At 35.1% G+C, this 14,582-nt stretch overlaps 1 protein-coding gene across 31 annotated transcripts in view; it reads left to right on the forward strand.

Moving 5' to 3' along the window:
- MAGI2 (membrane associated guanylate kinase, WW and PDZ domain containing 2) overlaps positions 1-14,582 on the forward strand; it is a 1,508,583-nt gene that overhangs the window by 238,241 nt on the left and 1,255,760 nt on the right. The gene's annotated exons all lie outside the window — the stretch shown is intronic.

A 14,582-nucleotide genomic window follows, 5' to 3' on the forward strand; every position in this document is an offset into this window, starting at 1 on the left:
GGAGTCTCATTCAGTCACATAGGCTGGATTACAGTGGCACACTGTGATCTAAGCTCACTGCAGATTTTTGTTGATGTTCACTGCAGCCCCAAACTCCTGGGCTCAAGCAATCCTCCCACCTCAGATTCCTGAGTAGCTGGGACTGCAGTTGCATACCACGGTCCCCAGCTAATTCTATTTTTATTTTTTTGTAGAGCTGGAGTCTTGTTTAGTTGCTCAGGCTTGTCTATTTAAGTTTTAAGTGCACTTTACACATATGGTTAATAAAACTGTCATTGTTTATTCAGTATGTTAGCAATATGTTTTAAGTGCTTGTTCTACTTTTTATGCTATTAAAAAAATCAATGTTATTAACATGTTCTGTGACAAATCTAATAAAAGACAAGCGATTTATTTATAATAGAACTTAGAATCCATCTAGTTTGATGCTTTCATTTTACAGACTTGGGACATGAGGTCTAAAGATATTAAATGTCTCACCCAAGCTTATGTGGCTTTTTGGCAGAATGGAGATTGCTGGTCAGCTTTGCTGACTTCAGGCATGCTACTGTGTGCTGCTTCTTATCCCCAAACAATATTTGATTATATTTGAATGTTTTTCATAAAACCAGCCTTAAACACAATTATTAACGATTGTTTTCAGTTCTGATCCCTCTTGCTAACACTTGACTAACTTACTGTGATTCCCCTTTAGACTTCAACAGAACCGCAGGCTAACTGATCTGTCCTTACCCCCTTGATGCTTTTATGAATTGAGTGTGGATGGAAATTAACTAATTATTGATCATATATTAGCCCAGTAACATATTTATTCTCTCAGATAACCTATTGCTTTAATATATTGATATTACCATTTGAGATGATGGCTAATGGCAGATGTTTCAGATAAAACAAAAGAAAAAGAAAATTAATGTTTTTAGGAAAGTATGGTTTTTCCTGATTTATTCATTCCCAATGACTTCCTTCTTCAAAAGCTAGTCTTTTTCTAATACAAGCACCATATAATATAGAATATGCTCAGATGCCAGCAAAAGTAAAGCCTTCTTCATAGCATTGAGGATGTGGTTGGACTTTTCCATTTCCCAAATTAAGTAGAAACGCATATTTGTCATTCTCTTAACAACTGTTTATTGAGTACCGACTATGACTGGTGCTGCCAAGAACCCGAAAATACAGCCGTTAACAAAGTAATCAGAGTCCTAGCTAAAAGTGTTTTCAAAAGTAAGGCAAAGGCTTAGAATATTTTTCAAATAAATTTTGCTAAATGAAAGAATATATGCAAGAAGTCAGATCATCAGTTGCAGAGAGGCATATTTAGAATTCTATTATTTTTCTCTGCAATTGGAGCCCAGAATTTGATTCTTGGTCAATTACGTTAAACACCAATTCATATCCATTACCCACTTGGAAACAGAAATTTGTACCTGTAGAAATAACTCTCAAGCTATACTTTTCCTTGATACATACTATTATAGGCTCTGGAATAGTAACTGATATCAAAAACAATATCTTTTGAATGTATCAGTCAGTAGCTGTAGCCAAGCTGAAAATTTGTTTGACTCAGGTTTTTTCCCCTTTGCTGATCTCTTGTAGGTTGGAGGAAAGATGGTAGACCCAAAGGCTGTATTCTTTGTTTTCACTGCTAATTATTTTGCTCTGTTTTTCAATTCTATTTTGGGGAGCATGTATGGGCTTTTATGGATGACCCAGGGGAGACAGAAAAAAAAGTTCTGAACTTTGAAGATATATGGGATATCATGTTGGAAGCAATCAGCAGAGATAATTCTGAATAAAACTGTAGATAAGCCATACACACTATAAGTAACTTTTCTGTCTTACTTTTTTTCCTGTGCTTAGTACCAGTCTAGGAAGGAAGTCTTATGTTTGGCTCAAGAAATCATTGTGATATACATCCTGCAGAGCTTTGCTTAAGACCAGGGACAAAGTTCACAAGAAGTATATACAACTCATCCAACTTCTTTTTAATCCACATGGGTTAATAAAATCCACATCATTGCCAGGGCTTTTAAATAGAGGCAGATTTACAGGTGTTGGGTAGACAAAGTAGGAAACAGCAGCACCAAGCCATTGCCCCTACTCCTCTTGCAATTCTCAGTGCCTATTAGCATGCTCTAAAGATCTGGGACTCTTCCATATTACTTAGATGTAGAATGGCCTGAAGAGGTAGGAATGACTCCTCTCAGGTTTTGATGTGGGCTCATCTGGGTCACCAACCAACTCTCTTGTCCTTTGAGAAGCCAAGAAGTCATGTCGGTTCACAAGATATGACCCAAAAAAGCACAATCACAAATAACCATAACAATCTGACTTACGCTTCTATGCAAGGCTTCTTTTGGTTCATTTTCTTAGTTTTCGTTGTTGGAAGAGAGCGCTTGTGTCATGTTAGTCAGCGTCACATAAGACTGGGCTAGGAGAACATTTTGCATTAGCTCTGTCTGTCTTAGTTTAGCAAATAAAATATCCTTTTACATGTTTTACAATTGGTAGTTATTGCTAAGCATTGGGTAGCTTTTTTATTTTTAAAGTGGTACTCACAGTACATAAACACTCGGCATAGATTCTCTTTTCCTTATTTGAAAACAAGACAATACCACTATTTTGTTTGCCTGTTTTGCTTTGTTTTTTTGAGACAAGGACTTGCTCTGTCACTCAGGCTGGAGTGCAGTGGTGTCGTCATAGCTCACTGAAACCTTGGACTCCTGGGCTCCAGCAATCTCCAACCTCAGCCTCCTGAGTAGCTAGCACTGCAGGTACATGCCACCATGCCTGGCTAATTTTTAAATTTTTTTGTAGAGACGAGGTCTCACTGTGTTTCTTAGGCTAGTTTTAAACTCCTGGCATCAAATGATCTTCCCACCTCAGCTTGGATGTGAGACAAAGCAGCTAGCCCTCAGCAGTAGAGTTTGCTGTTGTTTTTTAATATCTCTAAAAGTGATTTAGCTTTACCCTGGCCACATGAACACAGATTGCTGTTCACTTCAGTGGTGCCAGTGCTGTTAAATTAGATATTGTTTCATAGAGAATGAAGCAGCATTTTGTCACAAGACCTAGAATATTTGAAGAACGGGAAAGATAGAAAGAGTGAGAAGCAGCCAAGAAGTTATTTTTCAGCCTGTAGAGTCTTGAGTTTAGAAGCAAACAAACAAACAAACAAACAAAAAAACAGTTAACAATTCAATTTTTTTCTTTGAAAGATGAAAACAGTTCAAGATTTCTTTTCTAATTTGCTTATGATTTGGAAGCTAGATGAAAGCTGTTGTTCAGATTTAGGATAGATACGTTTATTCTCACAAAAAAATTAAATTAGCTATGTGCATCAGAGGAAGAAGCGACAGTATATTCGGATGCTTCACCCGTGGAATGGAAGTATAATGTGCTGAAGAAAGGTCTGAATAAGGAGTGAATAAATAATTTATTATAACAATTTTGAATGCTGTTAACTATATAACGAATTTCTTGCCTAGCTTTGCTTAGTGTGTGATGTGATGTATTGCCATTGAGTGTTTGGCAGAAAGAATTAAATGTTTGCATATTTATTGCACCACTAAATGTCCCTGCCATGAAATATATTGAGAGTAAGACAATACTCCACATGGAGAGAAGTCACATTACAGTGGGTGTATTATCCTTCATTCTCAAATGAGTCATGCAAAACTGACCACTTTGCATGCATTCATTTTTTAAGTTTATGCCCAATTCACCTTTTTTGAGGTTTTGTTCACAACAGCTTAGTAATAATAGACAGTTATTTATGACTGTATGAAAGAACACTTAAACTATTTATTGCCAGTATTTTTGTTAACAGCCAGCTTGCATTTGAACCCTGAAATTGGATGCTTTAACTCACTGATTAAATATTGATCATTAAAGTGCAAAAATAAATGTTTCTTGAAATGTTTTCTTTAGTAATTTTTTTTCTCACAGCTATTTTGGAGACTGAAAAACATTTTCAATATTGGTTAGAGATTTTAAACAAAATAAACATTGCAAAAGAATCAGCCAATAGTTACTTGCAAATTAAATATTCTAATTATTTTATTTTTAATGAGTTTTCAAAGCAAAGCTATGATGCGTAGTATGGCGTGGACACTTTATTAAAGTAATCTTTTAAAGATGGGTGCTACTCTATTTTAAAACTAAAATGGAATTTCAATATAATATGAGTAGCTAGGAGTAGATTGGGTGTGAAAGAAAATCTGCCTGTGACTCCATCCATTGATCCTTTGTAACTAAAACAGGAAGGAAGGGAGGAAGGGAGGAATGGAAGGACAGAAGTAAAGGAGGAAAGGAAAGAGAAAGGAGAAAAACTCAGTGCCCAGATAGCTCAACCTGTTTCCTTTCAATGTACTTTTATTTTATTTGAGTTGAGTTTTATTACAAATCTTTAGATCTGTTAGATTTTATGCTGTTTTTATGGGTCTTATAATTTATCACTGATCAGCATAAAAAGGGAGGATTATATATTCTGGAAATGGAATTATATAGCGGTCACAACCATATGTGATGGGGCTTGAGGGGGCTAAGCATTCCCTTGCAGTGCTTTGGTAGCTCTCATCCCCAGACACCACTCAAAAATGGAAGGACTGATAATGTTATGATTGGAGACTGTAGCTATCTTGATGGAATAATCACTGCAGCATCTCTTCCTTCTAGTTTGTTCAGTAAATCCTACTTTTCTGGACACAAATATATTCTTTCATTATTTACTAGAGAGTAGGGGTAAGATTTAGATGTTAAATTAATAACTGTAGCTGAACATGAACTTTCACTTTTATCTTAAGTTTTCTTTTGTTTCATAAACATCATTTCAGTCGTCTAATGCCTGAAATCAGAGCAGGCTATGAATCAAAATAACCTCACTGCTAGAATGCAGGTGGTATAGAACTCTTACCCCCCTCAGGTGGCATTCTGTACAAAGGGCAGTCAAGAACCTCACATTCTGTTGGAATAGACTGTCTCATAACAACTATTTTCCCAACAGCTCTGCATCACAATCAGGCCATAAAATGTGTTTTCCTGTCTCTGGAAAGAAGACAGAGTAAGCAGTTTAGAATATTACAAAACAGGCTCAGTTGAGCAGTTTAATTCGCATGGATTATCCTCTTCCTCGAAACGTCTCATTGACCAATAAGCATTTTCAGTTGCCTTAGTCCAGAGAGCTTTATAATTTTATATGCACACATTTGCATAAGTTGAGATTTTTTGAAGTCGCTCAAAATATAAAAAAAGGCAAAAGAACTATTAAAACATTAACTGCTGTAAGTGACATATTTTACAACTTTTAGGATGTTTTCTGCTAGTATATTTAGCATATCTCCCACAAACATTTTGCCAGCAAAAATACGTCAAATATAGAATCATTCAATAATTTTATCTGTGTAAATCTTTTAAAAGATTGTATTATAATTACATTATGTAATAGTGACTTTGTTGCACTATTTTTAATATGAAAACAGACTTTATAAATAGTCAAATGGACTTGAGTTTAAATCAAGTACATTCTATAATTTTCACCTCTATTTTAGAAGATAGCAAAGTTCCAAACATAACTTTAATCTGTACAACAAGCATTTGTTGAGTTCTTACAGTGAGTCCTTGGGGATGTAAAAATGAATAAGACTTTGTATTTTCTCTTAAGGAGCCTGTGGTGCAGTGTCAGGCACAGGTTCTCTATTTTATGTATCATAAGAGACAAATGTATGCACAGGTGGTGGAAAAGTCCAGAGGAGAATCCTATAGCCTAGCATGGAATTGAGGGATAGTTGCTTGAAGGAGATGGGTAGTTAATGCCGAGGTCTTAAAGTTAGGCAAGAGTTGCCCCAAAATGATGAAGATTATTTAAAAAGTGAATGAATAGATGGACAAAAGTGAAATAAGTTATGTGACTTCTAAATGTAAGGTTTATTAAGATGTAATTTACATGCAGTAAGTCCATTTGTTTTAGGCCATTCAGTTCTTTGAATTTCGACAAATGCATATAGTCATGTAACTATCACCACAGTCAAAATAAAGAACATTTCTATCATCCCCTAAAGTTGCCTTATGTCCCGCTGTAGTCAATGCCCTATCCCTACCTTTGTTCCTGGTGACCACTGATAGGTTTTCTTTTCCCGTAATTTCACCTTTTCCAGAATATCACATAGGTGGAATGTGTAATATGTAGTCTTTTGAGTCTGTCTTCATTCACTTAGCATAATGCATTTAAGAGTCACCCATGTTGTTGTATATATCAACAGTTTGTTCCTTTTTACTGCTAAGTAGTATTTCATTGATGGATGTAACCCTGATTGTTAATTCATTCCCCAATTGATGAACATTTGGGTTGTTTCCAGTTTCTTAGATTATTAATAAAGTGGCTATAAACATTTATGTACAGGCTTTTACATGAACAGATGTTTTTACTTCTCTTGGGTAAATATCTAGGATTGGGATTGTGTGATATTTTGATGCAATAGGCAGAAGTGTGAAACAGCATAAAGTACTCACTGTTTAGCATTACTATAGCACAAGTAGATAAGAGAAAGGAGGAAGCAAAAAGACTGTGTGCAAGTCCAGATTATACAATACTTATTCCATGCTAAGAAACTCTGATTGTATTCTCCAGGCAATAGGGAGGGTTTTAAGTAGTGATGGCATATGGGCATACTTCCATTTCATCTGACGTATCAGAGTGGAACCTAAACTGGTTGGAGGAGATGCTGGGATAGGTGTGAGGGAAGAGTCAACAAGAAAAGTTTAGGATTTTATTATTAATCCAGGATCCTATGATAGTACCTATTCCTGGTAGTTTCCTGTTCGAAAACAAGAATGTGGAACATACTCAAGACTCTCAATGTTACTAGTCAAGAATACTGTGAAAAAAAATACCAACTGTTAACACTTCAGAGGAATTAAATAGCCCACTTCCAATGATCATGGTTTAGGCTAAGTAGATTTCACTGGGAAGAAGGGACTTAACTACATGGAACTAAGCTGATGTGTTCTTAAGATGGCAAAGCACTGGCATTGATGGCCAAAAATAACTCACTTAATTATACCAAAAGCCCTGTGAAAGAGGTGCCATTGTCATCTGTATTTGCCATAATGGGAAGAGTAGAGGTTTTGGGGTCAGCAGACTGTTTTTGTACCAGAGCTATTTCTTATTGTTGTGATCATCTATTTTTTACTATGATAATCTATGATAAATTGCTTAAACTTTGTGAACTCAAATTTCTTTCTTTTTTATTTTTCATTTTTAGTAGAGACAGGGTCTCACTATGTTGCTCAGGCTGGTCGCAAACTGCTGGGCTCAGGCAATTCTCCCACTTTGGCCTCTCAAATTGTTGGGATTATAGGTGTGAACTACTGCACCCGGCCTCATATTTCTTGTCTGAAAAGTGAAGATGCTAGTATCTACCTCATAGAAATTTTAGGAAGATTAAATGAAACAACAAACAAAATGTCTCTAGAGAATTTCTGGTGGTCACTGAATGTTTCCTCACCACAGATACTTTCCCCACATTTTTTTCTAGACTTACATAATGAAGCGTTAACTGCAAAATTAAAAATTAGGCTTGAGGAATGAAAAATCAAAAAAAAAATCAAGCCTTCAAACAAATTCTAAAGATTGATAATGAACTTCTACAAATACTTTTAAAAATCCATTTAAAAACAACGTAAATAAGAACCTTCATCTCAAGTTGCCTTCATCTGTTTCTAACGAGAATTAAATGATAATGTATATGAAATGACATACAAATGTGCATTCCCTCTCCTTTCTCATGAAAATTGTGGTAATATAGTTTTCCTCAAAATTAATAATGAGACTGGAATGTTTATCCTGGCAAATAAATAAAATCTTTAGTAAATATATAATGTATATATGTATATATATATATATGTGTGTGTGTGTGTGTGTGTGTGTGTATATATGTGTGTGTGTGTGTGTGTGTATATATATATATATATATATATGGAATATTTAAAGGGCTGCCATCTATTAGGAGGAGTAATTTTATCTTATGCTTTTACCAAGACCAGAGTGGGCCATTAAATAAATGTCATGGAAGATAGTTTTGGAAGAAAGATAAATTAGACTTAGTCATTAGAGTTGTCTAGTGGAGGAGACTAGTTTCTATTATGCAGAATCTCTATAATGGTCAATCATGATTTAAAATGAATTATTTTATTTCAAGAAGAGGTTAAACTAGATGTTCTAATACCATCTCCTGTAATACAGTCTATCATCCTTGGTCCCCGATTTATCCAACTAGATGATTCAATGATTCTCTATTTTTATTTCTTCAAAGTGTATAAATAATATAATATTGGTTCATTTGAAAACAATTCTGAAATTCCAAATATATTATTGCTTTCATATTTCTTGTTAAATTCTGGATTTCAAGTAATGTTGACACTTTGTTGATATCCAAAATATCTTTTATATAACTAAGGAGTTGATTGAACTTCCATTTATTTTTTTACTTCATGTTATTATGAACCTTTCTGTTTAATATGAGTTTATGGAAGGACTGGTTACCTCTGGATATTAATTAATTTATTTGGTGTGTATGTCCCCAAGTAAATTATTTTTAAACCATAACTGCATATTTTCCCATGTAACATTTGTAAGCTTTTAATCATTCACAAGATGGTATTACACCCTTAAATGAGTGAGTGAGCTGTTTTATATATTATAGTTGTCCTTATTTTCATTTATAAAACTGTAGCATAAAAATTATCTCTAATTTTGGACATTGGGGAAAATGTGTTGAGGAACTCTTAATGTTTTTCTTTAAAGTAACTCTATGAATCCATCTTTTCTCTGTCCACTACTAATACCCCAATCCAGACTTTCACCATTTCATGCCTAGAATCTTACCCTTCTCTCCTTCTCTTTCCTGCTCTAATCCATTCTAAAACTACAAAATTAAGTTTTCATATTATACCTATTTATAAAACATTGTGCATTAAACTTTTTAGTGACACATTGAAACTTTTGGAGAAGAACAATAAAAGTGAAAGCAAAATAATCTGATGAGCCTTGAATTTAAAACTTCCTCAGTATTATTTGACCTGCGTAACTTTTGGTACCACCTTCAGCTCCTTCCATGTGATCAGCTTCACTCGAGATGGTATAAATGATAGTGAATAATTTAGTTCCCACCTCAAGTTGCCCTTGATATAAAATGACAGCAGTGGCAGTACAAAATATACAGCTGTGCATTATCTACCATAAACTGCATGCTGTCTCTGGGTTCCTGCTGTGCACATGTCTCATAGGTTTCTGAGAGGAATAAGTGAAATAACATTGCACAGGGCTGGGCAGATGACAGGTGTATATACATACACACCCACACATATGAGTGTGTATGTGTATATATATACACACATATGTGTTTGTGTGTGTGTGTGCATGTGTGTGTGTGTATGTGTATATATATATTTTTAGATAGAGTCCTGCTCTTGTCGCCCAGACTGGAGTGCAATGGCATGATCTCAGCTCACTGCAACCTCTGCCTGCCAGGTTCAAACAATTTTCTCTCCTCAGTCTCCCGAGTAGCTGGGATCACAGGTGTCTGCCACCACACCCAGCTAATTTTTATATTTTTAGTAGAAACAGGGTTTCACCATGTTGGTCAAGCTGGTCTCAAACTCCTGACCTCATGATCCACCCATCTTGGCCTCCCAAAGGGCTGGGATTATAGGTATGAGCCACCACGCCTGGCAGACTCTTCATATTGTAATGCGTAGACAGATAATTGGAATGAAGGGGAAAATTCTACATTAATTTTCCAGACTAAGAGAAAACACCTCTACCACCAAGTGCACATGGTATTGCTTTTCCTGTCCACTTATTTTTCACACCGCTTACCAGACCTCCCCATTTACTGGTGAGTTTTAAGCTCCAGGTTAACCTTATGTTTTTATTCCCTTACACCCAGTCAAAATTGAGATCTCTTCAGTTGAGCATTTTTTTCTCAGGTGACTCTTAGAAGGAAAGCAGTGTCTATAATGAAATAATTTCACTGTGATGTGCATGAATCCCTATGATTCCCTTACTGTAACTGGACTTTTCAGATATTTTAATGAGAGTGTGCTTATTAAGACACAAAGGATTTTAATAGAGTGAGGTGACTGCTTCCGGCAGCGTGGTAGAGTGATTTGGCATCCATCAGGACTTATTTAGGCCTGAGCTTCAGCTGTAAGATCTCTTCTTCTGTTATTCCTCCAGTTCATATCTTTGCCCCTTTTCTGATTTGCCAACTGAGAGGTTCTATAAAGGGTTCATCTTTCATTCGACAGCAGTTATCATGGGAGTGCATTGAGGGTGCTGGCTTTCTGTTTGTGTGTGTATATGAGGGAGGAGGACAAGAGAGGTTGGTGTATGTATGTATCGTGGTCATTAAAGACTTATATAATGATACATAAAGGGCTGATCTCAAATAATATCAGTTTTAAATGAAATATTGTAGTTTTTTTCTGTCCAGTTATCAGCCTTTCTCCCTCTTGTATAATGTTGTCTTATGTGTTGTGACTACAGCTGTCCTTGAGGTGATTAAGTCATTGTGTGTCAAATGAGACACGCTCTGATTGGCTAAGGCAGTGATTGCTGAAAAACATGCACCCACCTCCCTGCTTCCCCTGCCCACCACCTCACCACTCTGTAAGGAAAGTGATAGAAAAGGACACAAATGTAGGTTCCAAAAGAGAGCTGTAAATATGTTGTTAGCTTTGACTTCAATCTCTAGCAAGAGGAGAGCCACTGAATTCTCCTTTCTGCCATTAGCATTGGGAATCCCAAGGAGAGGAGAATGCAGAAACACAAGAAGGCAGACATTTTGGTAATACAAGCAGTATTAATTGCTACTTTTTATCAGCCCCATGTGAGTATTGTGAGGATAAGAACAAAAAATATTGTGTGTATCATTTATTAACTCCAGCTCTCCATTAATCTCATTAGTTTTCTATAGGAAAGCAGAGAAATTAAAAATAGACATTTAGTGGCCAAATGTGTTTAGAGTTAAAATCCCTGCAATTAAAAATTTGAAGATTTTCAGTTTCCAGCTAGCCTATGCAGATGGCAGTATTGAGATTCTCAAATGCTGAGTGCAGGGAAAAAATGTAAAAATATCTTGAATTAAGATTTGCAAATGTAAAGGCGCTGAAATATAAAACATTCTAAAAATGAGCACAAAACAGCTTCAATCTATGTCTCATTCATTTGTCATTCTTTTTCCGGGAAGCATCTTAAAAGGTAAATGTGTCTTTATTTTTTATAACCAAATTCAAAATTTTCAGTGAAGAAAGAATACTGACAAGATGCAGAAAGCAATCAATCAAGGACAAACTGGCCACTTGGTAATAATTCTGGGTATTAATTGAAAGTGATTTCATTAACTCTTTGAAAAGTCTGAATTCCTTGAAGTAGAGGAAAGCTAAATGCCAAATACATATAACGTTTTCAGAAGCAAATGGGATCATTTAAATGAGCTCTTGGCAGAGCCAGTAGCTGTTCCATAAAGTGATTAGATTGTTTTATATTCCTTTTACCATTTGTTTCCTGTAAGAACAAATCTCTACCTTTATTTAGTTGTTTTTTTGGTTTTTTTTTTTTGATCACATGAAAAACTTTAATCTGTGAGTAAACAACATTAGCCATGTGTGCTTTTTAACTAGAACCGTTGCTTTGGGCAGGAATTATAATGATAAATATTAAACCTAACAGTATACCAGTCAGTGTTCTAAATATTGTAGAAATATTAACTCATCTAATATGTCATTTGTTAGAATAGTGCTAGAATTAGTATTTCAAAAGAAAATGCTATTGGTAATGCCCTTAGTTGCATGTAAACATAAGGAAATTGGCAAAATCCCTAGGGTGTTTTACTTGCGATTCTCTGCAGACAGAGACCTCATTCTTCTTTGTCAGGGATATCTTAACAATATTGGCGAAAATTTCTAAAAGAAATGTTACTTATATAACTTTTACACATTACGTGTTTTAAATGGAATAGCATAGGTGAAGGCCCTCACATGCTGTACATATGTAGGCTCTTTGATTTTGGTTACTGCCAGTCTGATCAATTTATAAACACTAATACTTTATATAAATATGTTACATCAGGTCCTCTTTATATTGACAAGTAGCATTCAAGAAAGGGTTTTTGTTGAACTGAATATTTTGAATCCAAAGTTTTACAGAGTAGTATCTTGCAGTGCAGAGTAGTAAAATGCAGATGATTTTTCTACTGGTGAATGTTTATTGCAATTGAGAAGTAAGAAAATAGTAAACACAAAGCATTCACTGTATGTAAATAGTACAGTAGTAAAAATTTTACATCTTTCACTTCGGTTAATTTTACAGCAGTCCACCAGAGATGATATTTGTATTATTCCCCTTTCATGGAGAAAGAAACAGAACCTTAGACTACAAAACTGATAAAGGTTTTATTAAGGTATGTATACCAAAGGATTATAAATCATTCTATTATGAAGACATATGTACACTTATGTTTATTGTGGCACTTTTCACAATAGCAAAGACTTGGAACCAACCCAAATGCCCATCAAGGATAGACTGGATAAAGAAAATGTGGCATATATATATACCATGGAATACTATGCAGCCATAAAAAAGGATGAGTTTATGTCCTTTGCAGGTACATGGATAAATCTGGAAACCATCATTCTCAGCAAACTAACACAGGAACAGAAAACCAAACACCACATGTTCTCACTCATAAGTGGGAGTGGAACAATGAGAACACATGGACACAGGGAAGGGAACATCACACACCGGGGCCTTTTGGGGGATGGCGGGCTAGTGGAGGGTTAGCATTGGGAGAAATACCTAATATAGATGAGGGGGTGATGGATGCTGCAAACCACCATGATATGTGTGTACCTATGTAACAAACCTGCATATTCTGCACTTGTACCCTGGAACTTAAAAACTGATAAAAGTTATGTAGCTAAAGAGTGGCAGAGTTAGTCTCCAAACTGAAGGCATCTGTCCTTAAAGCCTGCAGATTTATTCTCAATGTTCTGTAATACATGCCAGTGCCACATGTTTGTTGAGTCCCTTTTCTGACTAGGTGCTCTGCTTGGTGCTAGGAAAAAGTCACTAGTCGGAGGCAGCAAACCGGGAATTTTTACAGTGCAGTGTGTGAAACATTATACATAAAGTCAAGAATAAGAAGTATTCATGGAGTCCCATAGGAATGACAGGCTCAAGGGACATGTTTAAGCTAATGGGTAACTTCAGAAAATTCTATAGTCTAGCCACCTTCAGGCTCCTTGAATATCAGTAAACGTCATTTTTCTTAAATTGGTTGCAGATTGTAGTTTTAGTCTCTGTCAGAAGTTATGAATCTTTTCAGTGTTGAGACCAAAACAAGGCAATACTTTTTTTTCATGTCAAAGCCTAATATTCATCCATGTTGTTCACATCAAAGCTTCTGGAAATCATAATTTGCTGTCATTTTCACAGAAGAAAATTTATTATATTAGCAGAGGAAATAACTACATTAATAAATAACAATAACCACCATTTATTGACTGCTTATTATGTACCAAGCACTATGCTACCTTATTTATTTCCAAAATATAATTTAATTCTCAGTATACGCTCTGAAGTATGCATTGTTACCCCCATTTTAGAGAGGAAATTGAGACATAATTTGCTCAAGTTATTGTAGCTGGTTAAAATGAAGCCCTGTTCAAACAAAGCTCTAGTTCTTAGTCACTTAAGCACAAATACTATTCTAATGAGTTTAGGGTCCAGAACTACTTTGACTGGTGTACATTCCAACTCTCCTATCCATTTGCTTTGTAAATATCGATAAGACACTTAACTTCTTGGATTTATTTCTTCATCAATAAAATGAGAATTATAAATACCTTCTACATAGTGTTGGTGACAAGAATTAAAAGAGCAGTTATATATAAAGCTCTTAGAATAATGCCTACCACAGAGCAGATACTCACAAAATGATAGTTGTTGTTGTTGTCAACCTTTCTAGAAGAGCAAAAGATGGAAATAAATATATGATAGGGACTAAAGCATAAAATTTAAAGTATATTTTCCTGTCGCCATCAGCATATTTACTAAAGTGACTACGTTCACTGAGGTTGCTATTATATACAAATTATACTTAAAAAATATTTGATCTTTCTATCCTTAATCAGTATTCATGTTGCTTGAAATCAAAGTAATTCTGAGTTTACTCAATTCCTCAGATCTAAAAATCATTGACGGAAAAAAGTCAAACTCCACATTCAAAGTCAAAAGGGTAAACTTTATTTCTAATATATTTTCTAATATCAAGTTATAGTTTTTGTATTTTGAAAAGAACAACTTATCATAAACTGTCTATCACAAACTAGCCTCACATCTTTTATTTGTCAATTAACAATGATATTTCTAACAAATAAATATTGGCTAATATATTTTTACATAAGAATTAGAAGTTAGTGACTAAATGTAAATTTTAGACTGTCTTATATTTCTGCCATTGTTTATCTATTGGCAAAGAGAACTAACAGGTTGTAAACAAATTAATTGTCTCTTCCTCAGTTCT

The sequence above is a fragment of the Callithrix jacchus genome, chromosome 11 (assembly GCF_049354715.1).
Source record: "Callithrix jacchus isolate 240 chromosome 11, calJac240_pri, whole genome shotgun sequence".
Lineage (NCBI taxonomy): Eukaryota > Metazoa > Chordata > Mammalia > Primates > Cebidae > Callithrix > Callithrix jacchus.